Consider the following 16,182-nt stretch of genomic DNA (forward strand, 5'->3'; position numbering starts at 1 on the left):
TACTCTAAAACTGAAGAACAAAAACATGAAAACTGAGAGCATCTTTTGTATATTTTTGTGTAGTTTGTTCCCACTAAACTTTCCTGAAAACATTCACACTTTGTCTGTGCGTGATTGGGAATGGAGGTGCTTGGATCTCTTTGTGCACTGAATCCGGTGTGATTTAAGCAGTTTCATTTCTGCAAACTTATTGATTGCTTTGGAGAATATTTCTTCTCTGGATCACATTTCAGAAGCATTAGGAGCTGAGTCCCATGGGGCAGCAGTGGGTCAGTTACAGGAGTAATGTTCACCTCAAGCTGGAGGAAGGTCTGTAAAGAACAACTGGCTGGGCTGGACAAAGGTCAATTTGAATTAAGCTATCGATGATAGTGTTTACAACTTAAAAAAAAAAAGTAGACTTGAGGCATGTGAAAAGTACAAGCCATCCTTGTGTTTCATAATTTATATGATTCAGTTCAGTTCAGTCACTCAGTCATGTCCGACTCTTTGAGACCCCATGAACCACAGCACGCCAGGTCTCCCTGTCCATCACCAACTCCCGGAGTCCACCCAAACCCATGTCCATTGAGTCGGTGATGCCATCCAACCATCTCATCCTCTGTCGTCCCCTTCTCCTCCCACCTTCAATCTTTCCCAGCATGAGGGTCTTTTCAAATGAGTCAGCTCTTCACATCAGGTGACCAAAGTATTGGAGTTTCAGCTTCAACATCAGTCCTTCCAACGAACACCCAGGACTGATCCCCTTTAGAGTGGACTGATTGGATCTCCTTGCAGTCCAAGGGACTCTCAAAAGTCTTCAACACCACAGTTCAAAAGCATCAATTCTTTGGTGGCCAGCTTTCTTTATAGTCCAACTCTCACATCCTTACATGACTACTGGAAAAACCATAGCCTTGACTAGACGGACCTTTGTTGACAAAATAATGTCTCTGGTTTTTAATATGCTGTCTAGGTTGGTCATAACTTTCCTTCCAAGGAGTAAGCATCTTTTAATTTCATGGCTGCAATCACTATCTGCTGTGATTTTGGAGCCCAGAAAAATAAAGTCAGCCACTGTGTCCACTGTTTCCCCTTCTATTTGCCATGAAGTGATGGGACTGGATATATTATGAGATGGCTGGATGGCATCACTGACTCGATGGACATGAGTTTGAGTGAACTCCGGGAGTTGGTGATGGATAGGGAGGCCTGGCATGCTGTGATTCATGGGGTTGGACACTACTGAGCGACTGAACTGAACTGAACTGAAAAGTAAATGAGCTACTTGCTATAATATTTACGTATCTCTAGGGGGATGTGTGTACACGCTAAGTCGCTTCAGTTGTGTCCCACTCTTTGCAACTCCATGGACTATATAGTCCATCAGCCTCCTCTGTCCACAGGATTCTCCAGGCAAGAATACTGGAGTGGGTTGCCATGCCCTCCTTCAGGGGATCTTCCCAACCTGCAGATGGAACCTGTATCTGTCTGTGTCTCCTGCATTGCAGGCGGGTTACCTGGGAAGCCCCTAGTGGGAATGATACGTTCTAACTCTCTAACAAGCCAAGTGCCCTGTAGTGGGAGGGTGAGTAGCATTCAGCTTTTAGGAAAAAGCTTAGATCTCTTTCAGGAAAATGAAACCTAGATAGAAGATAGAAACTGTCCATGGGGAAACTTGTGTTTTTCTCCCTGGGCTTTGTTTGGGGACTACATCAGAAATAATGCAGATACGTTCAGGGAACTACTCATTGTTAGGGAAAGATTTTTCTGCCCATTTTTGGGTTCTTTTTTTGTTTGTTTGCTCATCTTGTTGTTTAGCCACTCAATGAGGCATGCAGCGATCTTAGTTTCCCAACCAGAGATCAAACCCATGCCCCCTGCAGTTGGAGGAGGTTGGGAACCCCCAGATACTACAGCTAGAGAGAACTTTCTGAAGTACAGATGGAAGCATGCCCCATCTGAGGTTAAAAACCTTCAATAGCTCCTTACTACCCTTGTATTCCTGATAGAGGACAGAATTTTCTGGTGAGTCCAGGCCATTAGGCATCTGACTCGTTTCTTAATTCAATAATAAACAGTATTTTAGCATCATCTGGGAAACATGATGGATCTCAGAAAATCGTTGAGCCCCGTGAATGTGTTTGTAAACGCTGATATGGACTCGGACACACCCAATTTAATGATAAATTGCATTAGACTTTCCAAGATTTAGAATATCTGGAAGAGAAGATTAATTATATATAATTTTCCTCATTTTATTGCTTTACGGTATATGTATTTTTATCCACGGAGCAGGAAACCACCATATTTTCAGCGCTTGAAGTGTCTAAAGATCATTTGAGTCTAGGAGAGAGCTACAGCACCCCTCAACCCCAGGCCAGAAAGTCTTACTTTGTGTAAGACTGAGGTGTAAACTGAGTCCACTGAGTTAAACTAAGGATGTGGAGGGTGGTTGGTAGTGAAAGGAAGAGCTGGGAAGGACCATGGAAGTCTATCGAAGGGAGGAATGCAATGTCAGTGTCCTTTGCCACAAGGGCACTTATTTCCTGGGCCACTGGCTCCTTGGGAGGATGGAGGTGGGGATGGTCAGGGAGTGCTTTTTCTCATTCATTGTTGAAGCCCCAGTACCTGACACACAATAAGTATGTGATGGGCAACAAATGCTGCATGGGTTGGTGAATAAATGAATGATCACTTCTGATAAGGCATCACGGTTATCTATGTTTATGTGTCTGTTTTACTCATCTGTCTCAATAATTCTGTGCTCAGTATTGGTGGAATCATCTTGAGTTGCACAGCTTAGCAAGGAGGTAGGTTGGGCACTTAAGAGCCAATGTTCTCACTCCTAGCTCAGTTTTCACATCCCTAACAACACATTGCTTCTTTAATGCTGCCCCATTAAAACAAAATGCTCTTAATAACTTGCTCCTCTTCTGAGTGCAAGCTCACAAACCATAAGTTTTTCTTTTTGACAATCCAGTTTCGTTTCTTTTTAGTGACTCCTTTTAAGCAACATTTTTTTTAAGCAGTGAGTTTCAATATTCAAAACTACCATCTTGTATTTTAGGTAACTATGCATATTTTAGTTAATTTATTTAAAATAGCACCAAAAAAAGTGTGTCCTTTTGAATTTGTCTTCATTCTTAATGTCAAACCTGGTACTACAATATCTCAGTGATAGTAGGTACTATCTGAAGAAGAGTTCAGAGTATTTACCAGTATAGAACTTTACCTCTAGATTCTTACTGATCAAAGCACGATGCATTAAAATTAAAACTTTCAGAAAAATTTGCCCAGAATTCAAACAAAACTAACAAGCATTAGTATCTATTTTGAATTAGATTTATGGTTTTTGGCAGACTATAATAAGTTTTCAAAAGAATGACACATTTTAACGTTTCAGCACTATGTTATATAGTTTTAGATGATCTCAAGGAAATTTAATACTTGCGAATATGCATAGAGGTTATACAGAGAACTCAATTAATGGAAAAATGATAGTTCACAATATTACATGAGCCCCAAATGAACTTATCTGTAATGTATAAGTGTTCAAACTTGGGAGACAGATAAATTTGACTTTTATTCCTGGCTATGTCAATTACTAGCCATATGATCTTCAGCAAGTGGTTTATCCTTTATGTTTTCATTTCCTCAATTCTAACATCGGAGTATTCCTGGTTGCTCAAATGGTAAAGAGTCCACCTGCAATGCAGGACACCCAGGTCCAATCCTTGGGTCGGGAAGATCCCCTGGAGAAGGAAATGGCAACCCACTCCAGAGTTCTTGACTGGAGAATTTCGTGGACAAAGGAGCCTGGTGGGCTGCAGTCCGTGGAGTCACAAAGAATCTTATCTAGCAAAATTAATTAACATAACTTCCTCGATCACTCAATAAATGGGAGTTATTAATATAACATTCATAGTAAGAATATCAATCCGTAATGTATCAATGTATCAATAGCATATTGAAAAGCAGAGACATTACTTTGCCAACAAAGGTCCGTCTAGTCAAGGCTATGGTTTTCCCAGTGGTCATGTATGGATGTGAGAGTTGGACTAAGAAGAAGGCTGAGCACCGAAGAATTGATGCTTTTGAACAGTGGTGTTGGAGAAGACTCTTGAGAGTCCCTTGGACTGCAAGGAGATGCAACCAGTCCATTCTGAAGGAGATCAGCCCTAGGATTTCTTTGGAAGGAATGATGCTAAAGCTGAAACTCCAGTACTTTGGCCACCTCATGCAAAGAGTTCACTCCTTAGAAAAGACTCTGATGCTGGGAGGAATTGGGGGCAGGAGGAGAAGGGGACAACAGAGGATGAGATGGCTGGATGGCATCACGGACTCGATGGACATGAGTCTGAGTGAACTCTGGGAGTTGGTGATGGACAGCGAGGCCTGGAGTGCTGCAATTCATGGGGCCGCAAAGAGTTGGATATGACTGAGTGACTGTACTGAACTGAACTGAATGTATCAATCGAGGTTTCTTAAAATATATATATTATTTATTTAAAATTTTGACCACACCATGGGACATGCAGAATCTTAGTTTCCCACCCAGGGATTGAACCCAGGTCCCCTGCATTGGGGGTGTGGAGTCGTAACCATTGGACCACCAGGAAAGTCCCCCAACTGAGGTTTTTATTTACAAGGAAAAGAAACTATTTCTGGCTATTTTAAAATTAGAAACAGGCCAATAGTTAAAACTCTGTGCTTCCAATACAGGGGGTGCAAGTTCAATTCCTGGTGGGGAAATTAGGGAAATTAAGACCCCACATGCTGCCCAGTGTGACTGAAAAATAAAAATATAGAATAAATTAAAGCAGAAACAGTATTTTTGACTAGGAAACTGAATTTGCTGGGAGGCTGGCAAAACTTGCTTGAAAACTACTTGGTCAGAACACAATTAAAGTCATGAATTGGTTTTATGAGAAAAGCATGGCCCTTGCATAGTGCACACCACTCCACACTGTGGCCACCACATGCTGAGAGTCCCATTAATGTCTGACTGGTCACATGGATGCATCTCAGGGGCCTAGGAGACTGGAACAAGTTGTCTGTCACTGGCAGTCACACCTTCGTTGGAGATGTGCTGTCTATCACTTAGGTTTGTATGATGGGAAATTCTCCAAACATAGGAAGGGAGAGAGACATTGGGTGGCCCAAAATATGCAAGTACATCTTGTACATCCCGGGAAGCCACACGTTTGGGAAAGCAGTTTGACACTTCTCTTTTTCACATGCCACATGCCCAAATCATTAGCAAATCTTTCAGCCTCATCTTCAAAATCTATCTAAAATCTGACCACCCCCCTTCAGCTCCACCATTACCAGCATAGATCAAGCCCTTATTATCTCTTGCCTGGATTACTGACTCAGCCTCCTGGCTGGTCTGTTGGTTTCTGCATTTGGCCCCTTACAGTTTATTTTCAACTTAGATGTCAAAGAAGTTCTCTTTCAAAATATTGTTGTTTAATCGGTAAGCTGTGTCCAACTTTTTTGCAATCCCTGGACTGTGGCCCACCAGGCTCCTCTCTCCATGGGATTTCCCAGGGAAGAGTACTGGAGTGGGTTGCCATTTTCTTCTCCAGAGGATCTTCCTGACCCAGCGATTGAAACCAAGTCTCCTGAATGGGCAAGCGGATTCTTTACAGCTGAGCCACCATGATCAGATCTCAAATCCTATTTGAGTCCACTTATTCGAGGTACGTAGAATAGTCAAATTTATAGAGTCAGAAAGTACACAGGTAGATGCCAGCGGTGAGGTGTGAGGAGGGGGAATGGTGACTTGAGGTTTGATGGGGACACTGTTTCAGTTTAGAAAAGTGAACGATTCAGATGGATGATGGTGAGAGGTGCCCAACAATGTGAATGTACTTGGTGCCTCTGAACTGTACAGAGAAATATGGTTGAAATAGTATGCTTTATATTGTGTGACTTTTACCACAATAAACAGCATTAAAAATATGTCAGACAGCCCCATCCAAATAAATAAAATAAAAATACATCAGACCTTATCAACCCTGTGCTCGAAGTCCTCTGATATGTCTTATTACCGTCAGTGCAAAAGCCAGAGTTATGACAGTGACCTACGATACCCTTTACAGTATTCCTTCTCTCCCCCATTTGTCTCTCTGTTCGAATCCTCAGTTACTGTCACAATGCCATCCTTGCTCAGAACTCAGGATCTTTGTCCTTATTTTTCCCCCTGCCAGGATCATTTGTCTCACAGATCATTACAACTTGCTCCTTCACTTCCCTCAGTTTTCTGCTCAAATGTCACCTTATCAGAAAATGTCCTCGGACCACGCTATAAAATTATGACCCTCTAGCCCCTGGGACTCCACATTCTTTGAAACTCTTCTCCATAGCACATTGATCTCCAACCAGACATTCTGTATGCATGTTTGGCGCTCAGTCGTGTCTGACTCTTTGCAGCCCATGGATCGTAACCTGCCGGGTTCCTTTGTCCATGGAATTCTCCAGCCAAGATTTCTGGAGTGGGTTGCCATTTCCAGTCCAGGGGATCTTCCCAATCCAGGGACTGAACCCATGTCCCCTGCATCTCCTTCATTAGAGGTGGATTCTTTACCTATGCTGCTGCTGCTAAATCATGTCAGTCGTGTCCAACTCTGTGTGACCCCATAGACGGCAGCCCATCAGGCTCTGCTATCCCTGGGATTCTCCAGGCAAGAACACTGGAGTGGGTTGCCATTTCCCTCTCCAATGCATGAAAGTGAAAAGTGAAAGGGAAGTCGCTCAGTCATGTCTGACTCTTAGCGACCCCATGGGCTGCAGCCTACCAGGCTCCTCCACCCATGGGATTTTCCAAGCAAGAGTACTGGAGTGGGGTGGCATTGCCTTCTCCATCTTTACCTATGAGTCACCTGGAAAGTCCCATTCATGTTTATATACCAGCAAAATCAGCAGAATCGTGTTTTCCCATTTCGTTCAGTAGAGTGAAAATCATGAAAACCCAGGAAGGAGAAATTTTTATCTAAGTAGTCAGTGATTAGAAAATTTGATCCTTCTTTGCTGTTCAGGAACCTGGTATTTGTGCTATAATTGAATCTGAATGCACAGGGTAATTAAGAACAAAATGAAAAGGGGTTTGTGATATTTCACAGTGAGCTTGATGTGGAGGCAAACAGCAACGTTCCAAGCACAACTAAGTGCTTAGTATAAGCAATACCAGTCCATTTAAAAATCCTGGAAGGTACTCAGTTCCTTATTGAGCCATGGGCTTTGCTACCATGGAAATGCAGTTGACCGCACCCTGAAGTGTCTCTTAAGTGAGAAAACACTGAGCAGGAAGAGGAGGAAGTTATCATTCTTGCGGTGGCACTTAAGAACCAACTACATGACACTCCTGAAAAAGAATAAAGTGAGGTGGTTTGCTCAATAGGATCTCAAAGCAAAACAGAACTAGAAAATGAAGATAGTACAATAAGAGCAGGGGTAGGGGCAGGAATCAACCAACAGAACAGACCAGAAAATCCAAGAACAGGAAATTCCCTGGTGGTCCAGAGGTTAGGACTCTGCACTTTCAATGCAGAGGGCCTAGGTTCAATCCTTGGTCAGGGAACTAAGATCCTGCCTGCTGCATGGTGCAGCAAAAAGGAAAAAAGGACAAAAGAAAATCCGAGAATAGAAGCATGCATTCACAGAAACTTGGTATGTGATAAAAGTTACACAGGTTATAGCATGGAAAAGGCAGACTACTGTTCAATAGATGATGATCAGATACTTCATTATTCATTTAAAAAGTTGGATCCCTTTTCAGTATCATGGGTAGAAATCAACTCCACACAAATTAAAGACTCAAATTTTTAAATGGAAACATTTTAAACTTGAAGAATAAAATTTGAGGAAACTTTGGTAGTAGAGAAGTTCTTTTTTTATTTTCTTTCTTATTTGGCATGTAGGATCTTAGTTCCCCAGCCAGGGGGATAGAACCTGTCCCCTGCAGTGAAGGCACAGACTCCTAACCACTGGACAGCTAGTGAATTCCCAGAAATTCTTAAAAAGAGACAACTGTAATGGAGATGACTGACATATTTAATCACATTAAGATCAAGTACTACTGTTCATTAAAAGATCACAGAAAGAGTAAATACACACCATGAACTAAGGAAAGATATTATATATAACCAACCAAAAGTTAATAGCCATGATATAAAGAACTCCTAAGAATCAATAGGATAAAAATAAATTAAATAAACCTATAGAAAAGGAAGCCCCAAGTGTGAACAGGCATTTCACAGAAGAGGAAACACAGTTAGGAAGTAAAGATATGGAAAGATGCTCAATCTCACTTATAAGGAGGGAATTGCAAATTATAACCACAGTGAAACACTATTTCACATCTACCAGAATGACAATTTTTTAAAAGTAAAAAACACTCCTAAGTGTTGATAAAGAAGTAGAGCAATAGTAAGTCTTCTACCCTGCTAGGAAATAACCTGGTATCATTAGGTAAATTTGTAAACATACACACTCTGACACTTAACATGTATCCTGTGCAGTATATCCATTGCATAAGAACATCAAAATACACACACAAATATTTACAGAAGCCTGATTTTAAGAAGGCAAAAACTGAAAACAAATAAATAAAAAGGCAAAAACAAGCAAACAAGAAACAAGAAATAATTAAAACGTCCATGGGGAGAATGGAAAAATTGTTGTGTATTCATTTCAAAAAATGCTATATAGCAGTTTAAAAAAAGAATGACATACAGCTATATGCATTAACATTATTGAACCTCATAAATATGTTGAGCCAAAAAAGTTGCAGAAGAATGTATAAATGTATATGCACTTCGTGATTTTTCCCAGTATCGAAGGCCTCGATGCTGGGAAAGATTGAAGGCAGGAGAAGGGGATGAAGAGGATAAGATGGTTAGATGGCATCACCAACTCAATGGACATGAGTTTGAGCGAACTCAGGGAGATGGTGTAGCACCTGGAGTGCTACAGTCCATGGGGGTGCAAAGAGTCAAACACGACTGAGCAACTGAACAAAATTTATATGTTTAATCTTTGTCCACTGTTCCTGGCACATAGTCCCCCAAACCTTGGAATTTCTTAACTGATAAGAATAATAAAGTTGTTTTTGGTTATTTATAATAAGCCTCTTTCAACTACAAGTGTGTGTATGTTAATGAGAGGATTTTTGGAAAGCCTCTAAGGACAGGGCTGGTTGACAACGAAACCAACCTGGATTAGAGGGACTTTCAGTCTTCAGTCTGCCACTGTACCTCCCAAAATGACAAGGAGTTGAAAGTGGACCAGTCACCAGTGGCCGAAGATTTATTTAATCAATCTTGCCTACATATGAAACCTCCATAAAAATGCAAAAGTGTGTTGGTGAACACAGAGGAGTTTCGGGAGAGCAGAAGCCCAAAGAGCAGAGAAGCTCTGTGCTCTTTCCCCACACCTCATACTACGCGTCTCTTCATCTAACTCTACCTGATGTGTGACTTTATTTATTCAATTCTTTCAAAAAACATGTATTCATTTATTTGACTATGCTGAGTCTTAGCTGCCCCACATGGGGTCTAGTTCCCTGTTCTTTTTCATGTCTGACTCTTCGTAACCCCCTGGACTGCAGCACTTTAGGCTTCCCTGTCCTTCACCATCTCCCGGAGCTTGCTCAAACTCATGTCCATTGAGTCGGTGATGCCCTAGTTCCCTGGCCAGGGGTCAGACCCGGACCTTCTTAATTGGGAAGCAGAGTCTTAGCCACTGGACCACCAGGGGAGACCCTATTTAATTCCTTTTTAAAATAAAGAATCTTTATTTACTTACTTACTTATTTATTTTTGGCTGTGTAGGGTCTTAGCTGCAGCATGCAGGCTGAGTACCTGCATCATTCAGGATCTCAGTCCCTTGACCAGAGAAGGAATTGGAGTCCCTTGCATTGGAAGGCAGATTACTAACCACTGGACCACCCAGGATGTTCCCTGATTTGTACCTTTTATAATAAAGGTGTAAAGTAGTCAGTAAACTGTGTTCCTGAGTTCTCTGAGCTGCTCTAACAGATTAACTGAAACTGCAGTGGGGGTCACAGGACCCTCAGATTTAGAGCCATTGGGTTAGAAGCCCAGATAACAACCTACACCTCTGATTGGGCATCTGAAGTCAGGAAGGAGGACAGTCTTATAGGACTGAACCCTTAACCTCTGGTATCTGACATTTTCTCTAGGCAGATGGTGCCAGAATTGAACTAAACTGTAGGATGCCCACATGCTGTCACAGATTGTATCACGAGTGCAAAACCTCTATATCTGGTGTCACAAGTGAAATGGAGTTGGGGTAGACTCCTGAGAGCAGAGGACACGCACAGCGGGAGTGTGTAGTTTCTCTTTTACGGTGCATAAATTCAAAACAAAAACCTAAGGGATTTCCCTGGTGGCTCAGTGGTTAAGACTACATTGCTTCCAATGTAGGGGCTGTGAGTTTAACCCCTGGCTGGGGAACTAGCTGTGTCAGTTCAGTTCAGTTCAGTCGCTCAGTTGTGTCCGACTCTTTGCGATCCCATGAATTGCAGCACACCAGGCCTCCCTGTCTATCACCAACTCCCGGAGTTCACTCAGACTCATGTCCATCGAGTCAGTGATGCCATCCAGCCATCTCATCCTCTGTCGTCCCCTTCTCCTCCTGCCCCCAATCCCTCCCAGCATCAAAGTCTTTTCCAATGAGTCAACGCTTCACATGAGGTGGCCAAAGTACTGGAGTTTCAGCTTTAGTATCAGTCCCTCCAAAGAAATCCCAGGGCTGATCTCCTTCAGAATTGCCTGGTTGGATCTCCTTGTAGTCCAAGGGACTCCCAAGAGTCTTCTCCAACACCACAGTTCAAAAGCATCAATTCTTCGGCATTCAGCTTTCTTCACAGTCCAACTCTCACATCCATACGTGACCACTAGAAAAACCATAGCCTTGACTAGACGGACCTTTGTTGGCAAAGTAATGTCTCTGCTTTTGAATATACTGTCTAGGTTGGTCATAACTTTTCTTCCAAGGAGTAAGCATCTTTTAATTTCATGGCTGCAATCACCATCTGCAGTGATTTTGGAGCCCCCGAAAATAAAATCTGACGCTGTTTCCACTGTTTCCCCATCTATTTCCCATGAAGTGATGGGACCAGATGCCATGATCTTCATTTTCTGAATGTTGAGCTTCAAGCCAACTTTTTCACTCTCCTCTTTCACTTTCATCAAGAGGCTTTTTAGTTCCTCTTCACTTTCTGCCATAAAGATGGTGTCATCTGCCTGTCTGAGGTTATTGAGATTTCTCCCGGCAATCTTGATTCCAGCTTGTGCTTCTTCCAGCCCAGTGTTTCTCATGATGTATTCTGCATATAAGTTAAATAAGCAGGGTGACAATATACAGCCTTGACGTACTCCTTTTCCTATTTGGAACCAATCTGTTGTTCCATGTCCAGTTCTAGCTGTTGCTTCCTGACCTGCATACAGATTTCTCAAGAGACAGGTCAGGTGGTCTGGTATTCCCATCTCTTTCAGAATTTTCCACAGTTTATTGTGATCCACACAGTCAAAAGCTTTGGCATAGTGAATAAAGCAGAAATAGATGTTTTTCTGGAACTCCCTTGCTTTTTCGATGATCCAGCAGATGTTGGAAATTTGATCTCTGGTTCCTCTGCCTTTTCTAAAACCAGCTTGAATGTCAGGGAGTTCACGGTTCACGTATTGCTGAAGCCTGGCTTGGAGAATTTTGAGCATTACTTTACTAGCATGTGAGATGAGTGCAATTGTGCGGTAGTTTGAGCCTTCTTTGGCATTGCCTTTCTTTGGGATTGGAATGAAAACTGCTCTTTTCCAGTCCTGTGGCCACTGCTGAGTTTTCCAAATGTGCTGGCATATTGAGTGTAGCACTTTCACAGCATCATCTTTCAGGATTTGAAACAGCTCAACTGGAATTCCATCACCTCCACTAGCTTTGTTCATAGTGATGCTTTCTAAGGCCCACTTGACTTCACATTCCAGGATGTCTGGCTCTAGATGAGTGATCACACCATCGTGATTATCTTGGACTAGCTGTGTGGTACGGCCAAAAAAAATTTTTTTTATTTAAAACCAAATAACCTATTATAAACAGAAAGAAAAAGTACAGATTTCAGGTCAGAGAGATTACCTCATAGTAGTCAGTCAGTTCAGTCGCTCAGTCATGGCTGACTCTTTGCGACCCCATGGACTATAGCCCACCAGGCTCCTCCGGCCATTGGATTTTCCAGGCAAGAGTACTGGAGTGTGTTTGCCATTGCCTTCTCCTATGATCAACCTAGACAGCATATTAAAAAGCAGAGATATTACTTTGCTGACAAAGGTCTGTCTAGTCAAAGCTATGGTTTTTCCAGTAGTTATGTATGGATGTGAAACCTGGACCATAAAGAAAGCTGAGTGCCGAAGAATTGATGCTTTTGAACTGTGGTGTTGGAGAAGACTCTTGAGAGTCCCTTGAACTGCAAGGAGATCCAACCAGTCCATCCTAAAGGAAATCAGTCCTGAATATTCATTGGAAGGGCTCACGTTGAAGCTGAAATTCCAATACTTTGGCCACCTAATGTGAAGAGCTGACTCATTTGAAAAGACCCTGATGCTGGGAAAGATTGAAGGCAGGAGGAGAAAGGGACCACAGAGGATGAGATGGTTGGATGGTATCACCGACTTGATGGACATGTGTTTGAGTAAGCTCTGGGAGCTGGTGATGGACAGGGAAGCCTGGCGTGCTACAGTCCATGGGGTCACACAGAGTCAGACATGACTGAGCGGCTGAACTGACTGAACATATTTTAACTTTTTTTTCTTCTTTGATTTTCCCTCAGCCAAACACAACCAACCCCCTACACCAATTCAAGAAAATGTCAGACTCTATGCTTTCTTGCTCCAGGAGAACTTTGTCCCAGGCTACCACTTTGTTAGCCTCCAAAGAGCCATGCTTCCCATATTCCTGCTTCTGCCATAGTCCCTTCTCATCAGGCCAGGATGGCCCTGTGACCTGACTTAACCCACAGAGTGTGGCAGAAGGAATGCTGTTTCAAGTCCCAACTTGAGGTCTACAGGCTTCCACTTTTACTCTCCAGGGGAAGTCAGCCCTCAGGTAAGAAGTATTCCTACCTCTTTGTGAGAATCCCAACCTTAACCAAGAGGAGAGGTACAGAAAAGAGATCTTGGAGGTGCTGGCCAGCAACCAGCACCAAGTTAATAGCTCATGTGAGGAAGGCATTTGAAAGTGACTCCTCTAAGAACTGCCCAGGCTGATATACCACGTGAACCTGGTTCCGCCAAGCCCTGCCCAAATGGCATGAGCCAAGTGAAGAAAATGATTGTTGTTTTAAACCACTGGGTTTGGAGCTAATTTGCGGTACAGCAATTGATAACTGAAACAGGGTGCAGAGTAGAAAAGATACTTTCCTTCTGGAAAGTATTCCCCCCCCCTAAAAACTGAAGTTCTTAGGAGAATGCAGAGAGTTTTGGAGAGGGGATAGAGAAAAGCACTTTGGAGGTGAGAAAAGGACTTAGAGGCATTGATACAGTACCTTGAAGAATGATGAAGAGTGAAGTTTCTCCAGATGCACAAGATTCCCTTTAGGCTGGTAAGAAGAGATGGTCCTCCCTACCCTCCTAAATACATAAACAGTCCATCTAGGGAGTTAGGATTAAAAGAAGCCTTGCAAGTGGTTCCCACATCCCAAGTGGTATAAAAGCAACAGTAAATCACTGGATCTAAAGAGGGTATATAGACAAGGGAGAGCCTCTAAGCTCACCATCCAGAGCTTGGAACTTGTTAAAACTGGAACCAGAGCTCCTAAATATTTGCTACCAGTTCCATAGACGGGGTCTCGGAGTCATATATTACAGAAAGTGCAGAAATACAGCTGGCAAAGTCTAAACTCAAGTCCCTAAAACTGTCTTTACCTTTTCAGAAAGAAACACACTTGCAAAATAAATTTGAGAAGATAGGAGTAGTTAAGAACTCATTTTCCTTGCCCTTTATTTTTTAGATGTTTTCATTTTGGGGGAATTTAGTCTCATCAGCAAATCCTAACAAGATTACTCCCATCTTCTTCCTGCCAACTGTATTTGTAATATTTTATCAAATTAGTTTCATCACAGTACACACATATCAGTGCTAGCTTCCAGATTAGCAGTGAATTCTGTAAACTTCCCTCTGTTATGGGAGGGGACCACTCAGGAGCTTGGACATGTGACTAGCTTTGGCCAACGACATCAGAAAACATGATGCATGCTGAACTTTGACCGGCACTTGCACATTGGAGCTTTTTCTTTTGATGTTCTGTTACAGCTTAAGTGGGAAACCAATCAATGCTATTAGAGACACCTATGGAGGAATGTGAGATCCACTTCTTAACAAGCTCGGGCCAACTGCCAGCCATATGAGTGAGACCATCATGGACCATCCAGCTCCAGTCAAGCTGCCAGTGACTGCTGCTTGTCATATACAGTGAATTCAACAGAATTGCCTAGTTAAGCTTAGCCCAAGTTACAGAATCATGAGCAAATAAATGGTTCCTATTTGAAGATCATGGCATCCAATCTCATCACTTCATGGCAAATAGAAAAAGTGGAGGCAGTGATAGATTTTATTTTCTTGGGCTCCAAAATCACTGTGAATGGTGACTGCAGCCATGAAATTAAAACACACTTGTTTCTTGGAAGGAGAGCTTTGACAGATCTAGGCAGCATATTAAAAAACAAAGCATCACTTTGCTGACAAAGATCTGTATAGTTCAAAGCTGTTTTCTGGTAGTCATGTATGGATGTGGGAGTTGTACCATAAAGAAGGCTGAGTGCCAAAGAATTGATGCCTTCAAATTGTGGTTCTGGAGAAGACTCTTGAGAGTCCCTTGGACAGCAAGAAGATCCAACCAGTCAATCCTAAAGGAAATCAGTCCTGAATATTCATTAGAAGGACTGATGCTGAAGCTCCAATACTTTGGCCACATGATGTGAAGGGCTGACTCATTGGAAAAGACCCTGATGCTGGGAAAGACTGAAGGCAAAAGAGGGCGGCAGTGGATGAGATGGTTAGAAAACATCACCGACTCAGTGGATACGAATCTGAGCAACCTCCAGGAGATAGTGAAGGACAGGGAAGCCTAGCTTGCTGTAGTCCATGGGGGTCACAGAGTCAGACACAACTTAGCCACTAAACAACAACAACAACATCTGTAACTATTTTCTGACCACTGTTCACCAATATCCAATATAGTAAGCAATATATAGTTGGACAACATTCTGATTACTACAAAGTTACTGTTTTTCCTGATTTCTGCTGTAACACATATACTGAAAAGAATGAGCCTACGTGTAAGGAATGGTTGGGTAAATAAAAAACATACAGATCACTAGTCAAGATTGCAAACTTTTGTCATTCATTTATACTACTGTGTCCTAAACATCAGCGTCTCTAATCATCTGGTTAGTTTCATGAGCTAAGGGACAGTCCACGCATGACTCACAATCTTTTAGTTATTATGACATAAGGATTTCAAATTTTCATGAAGGAATTGTTCTCTAGAAGGAACTTCCAATGCCCATTGAAGCCTTGGGTGGCTAATTAAACACACCAGCTTTTGTCTTGTTGGGCTTCCCAGATGGCGAAGTGGTAAAGCATCTGCTTGCCAATGCAGGAGACAAGACAAGTGAGTTCTATCCCTGGGACAGGAAGAGTCGCTGGAGAAGGAAATGGCAACCCACTCCAGTATTCTTGCTTGGAGAATCCCACGGACAAAGGAGCCTGGCAGGCTACAGTCCATGGGGTCGCAGAGAGTCAGACAACTGAGCACACACACCTTTGTTTTCTTTTCTCAGCAGTGGGGAGGTTGTTGGTAGTGATGCAATTTTTCCTTTCAGGGACTGCAGCAAGTAAACTGTTGCATTTATATGGCCATAGATTATAGATAGGAATTCTGATAAATTGTGTACATTAAATTATCCAATTTAAATTATTTGTATTTAAATCGACCAATTAATTACAGAATCATCACTTTGATTTGAAAGGTTACAGCTTCAGGAAAATTTTCAGTTCAGCTTGAGGTGATCTGTTTCCTAGGTTTCTCAGGATGGTGGCATCCTGAAACAACACAGACTTACTCCTGGTTGTGAAAAAAAACCAAACAACTTTTTTGTTTTGGTGAATGTGAAAAAAAATACCCCC

At 42.3% G+C, this 16,182-nt stretch overlaps 1 non-coding gene across 1 annotated transcript; it reads left to right on the top strand.

Moving 5' to 3' along the window:
- Positions 1-7,491: 7,491 nt before the first annotated feature.
- On the top strand, positions 7,492-7,564 carry TRNAE-UUC (transfer RNA glutamic acid (anticodon UUC)). The gene has a single exon. It is a non-coding gene; the product is annotated as a tRNA-Glu (tRNA).
- Positions 7,565-16,182: the final 8,618 nt, after the last annotated feature.

Source organism: Ovis canadensis, chromosome 23 (genome assembly GCF_042477335.2).
Source record: "Ovis canadensis isolate MfBH-ARS-UI-01 breed Bighorn chromosome 23, ARS-UI_OviCan_v2, whole genome shotgun sequence".
In the NCBI taxonomy this organism is placed as follows: domain Eukaryota; kingdom Metazoa; phylum Chordata; class Mammalia; order Artiodactyla; family Bovidae; genus Ovis; species Ovis canadensis.